Here is a 3,180-nt window from a genome sequence, read left to right as displayed (position 1 = left end):
TTTTCTTGTTAATGGACATCCAGGTTGTTTCCTGTTTGGGGGTATTATGAAAAAGCTGCTACCAGCACTGGTGAACACTTTGTGGATATAAGCTTTCATTGCTTCTGGATCCATACAAGTAGCAAAATCGCTGGAGCACAGAACGAATCTATACTTAATCCTTAGAAATTTCCTAACAGCATTCCAAATAGGTTGGGCAGTTTTACAATCCTACCAGCAAATGGTTTAGGTTACCCTATATATGATCATACTGTGTCTGTTCTTTCCTGATGCCCATGCAATAGTCCCCACAACCTTACGGTTATCCCCACCAACCTGGGGCAGCCCAAGTGGATGTCTGCTCCTGGTACGCCCAGGGGTTCACACACCTTAGTTAGGCACGTGCACAGAAGCACAGGATCTGGTCACACCCCCACAGAGTATTTGTACAGATCTGTGCCATCTTATTCCCCTGCCTCATGCCTCTCTCCTGTTCCCTTTCTCTTGGAGGCTGAACATACACTTGCCCTCTGCGCTGGCAACCTCGCATGTACCTCATCTCCTTGCATAGGTGTTTGGCTCCTGGATGTCAGGACCTTTGTCTGACATGCCCTGATGCCCACAGAGGCTTAGCTCATGGATGTGACTGGGACCTTTTCTGCTGGAGCAGAAGAGAAGCCCTCCTCTGTGAGCCCAGTTGAGCCAGGTGAGTAGCTGGTTCCCAGGGAATGGAAGTGACCCACTATTCACTTCCCAGAGAATGTCTGGGAGTGCCCTGGAAGAGCTCCACAAAGTGCTGGGGCTCATCTCCTCACAAAGCAGCGATTGCCCAGAAAGGAAGCCATCTCAGGGGAGGGGAGAGTTGCATCAGACAGAGAAGGGGGTAAAGGGGAATTCCAGCAGTTCGTGCACTGCTCACACGAACACTGATTGGGAGCCAGCTTTGTACTGGGCTGGCTAAAGGTTGGAGATTCACAGTGAAATAAACAGACTCCTCCCCTCCCCCACACACCCTCCAGCACACACAATGGGAGAGAAAGAAGGCCAGAGAGGGACATCTGATTAGTGTAGAAACTGCTATAACAAGAATAGACAAGGGCAGCTATAGCAGGAGCCACTTCTTCCCTGGGCTGAGGGCCAGGGAAGACTTTGGGGAGCCCCTGCAGTGAGCTTGGGCTGTCCATTGCCATTTGTACACCAAGAAACCACAGCTCAGAGAAGGTAAGAATGTCTGCCCCAGGCCACAAAGCAGTTCAGGAGCTGAGGCAGGCAGCAGGCAGCTCCATAGGGCCCCTAAGTCTGTGCTTGTCCTGGACATGCCTGCAGAAGGTGGGGAAGCCAGGAGTTTTAGGAGAGACTGTGTGTCCAGCAGCTGGTGGTGCAGGCCAGTCATAGAGGTTGTCAGAAATAGGCAGGAAAAGAAGACCATCCCCTCTAGACCCATCACCTGCACCCTGTCGGTAACACACACCACTTGGAAGCCCTAGGGAAGTTGAGTGTGACCACTGCAGTCCCCACCTCCTATGGAAAGACAGCATGACCCTCTCTGCACTGCCATTGGACATCCCTGCCCCCCTGCCTGTCTGAGCAGGATACACGTGTGCTGTCTGCACTCTTGTCCTTGGGCCAGCACCTGTACCCATTCTGGCCAGACAGGTGCCTGAGGAGCCCTAGGGTGACGGCCACAGCACCATGGAAGAGGGGTGGATACAGCCTTGCCATCCTGGGGCCCCTTTTACCTTGGCAGAATCCTGGCATTCATCAGGTCCATATTTGCATTTTGAATTTTTGAACTTCCAGATCTAAATGAAAGCATCATGGTCACTTGATGAGAGCTCATTGGGGATCTGGATCAGGAGTAAATGAGCCATACATACTCTGCTTCTGGAAAGCTCAACAGCCCTTTCCCAAGAAGTTATGCAGACGAACAGAGGAGGGGACCTGGGAAGAAAAGATGGTGAAAGACCACAGGACAAGCACAGGCATCTTGGAGGATGGTTGCAGGTATGAACAATAAGAGGTTGAAATGTTTCCCACCACTCAGAAGTTCAGCTTCTAGCAGGGTTCTTGTTCTTCTGAAAAAGACTTGGCCATGATCAGTGATGCAAGAGCCAAAAGCCACTTTGTGACCACCATGGATGGAAAGATCCCCCTTGTTTGTCAAACACCTGCAGCAGGAAAGACAAGCTTAGAAGCTAAGACCTTAACAGATCCCCCTGGCATAATACTGGGCAACAATGAAGAAATCTTGGTGCTGGAGCCAAGAGGGTTTTGTGTGGACCAAGAAAATGTGGGCAAGGAGGCTGGCACCTGAGCCAATGCAGCTGGTGCAGTGTATCACCCTGTCTGGCAGCTGTGACTTGAGTCTCCCTTTTTTATCTGGGACCTTCTCTAATCTGACATGAACTCGATGCCCATTTCAGTCACTGCATCTGCTCTGTGCCATGTAACAGGTCAACAGCCGTATTGCTAACAAGATGCCCCATCTAGAGGTGGCCATACACTCTGGGCTCAATGAGCACTAACCACAACAAAACTGTGTCTGGAGAGGTGTCTGGGTGTGTGGTTGTCAGCTTATCTTTTTATCAAAAAGGCTTTGCTTCTTTTGCAGGACTTTTGGCTTTCTTTTTTAGTTAGGGGCCACAAAGCTGCATTTAAATTGTAAATAAAAAAAAACCCATATGATGATAAGGAAATACAGAGAGTAATTTTTTTTTTTTTTTAGACTCAGTCATGGAGTGCTTTTAACTGCTTTTTGTTTTCTATGTATTTTAAGCCAGTAAAGAAATTTTGCTAAGGGTCCCAGTAAGTATGAATTATACCCATCTCAGAGTGACTGAAACGGGGTAACAATGTTTCCTTTGGATTCCGTCCTAATTCTAAATCTGTTGATTAATAGTTTTAAATTTCTACAGTAGTAAATGTATTAATTCTGCCCTTCACACTTAATCCAATTTGAGGCCATTCGTGTGTGATTTTTGTATCTGCCTTCTGTGTAAAGGGAAGATACACTGCTTGCCTCCAGATAGAGCGACCCACAAGGCGCTTTGGAGTCAAGGTCAGCTAAGTGCTGCCCCCTGGTGGTGGGCACCGCTATGGTGGGTCTGAGGCTTTGAGGGGAGGCTGTGAAGTCACAGTACTTGACACTCTCCTCTCTGTGAACTTCCAGATTTCAATGAAAGCGTCAATTTTCTGTGCCAA

Source organism: Panthera uncia, unplaced genomic scaffold, assembly GCF_023721935.1.
Source record: "Panthera uncia isolate 11264 unplaced genomic scaffold, Puncia_PCG_1.0 HiC_scaffold_1951, whole genome shotgun sequence".
Taxonomy (NCBI): Eukaryota; Metazoa; Chordata; class Mammalia; order Carnivora; family Felidae; genus Panthera; species Panthera uncia.
This window is presented reverse-complemented; position numbering follows the sequence as displayed.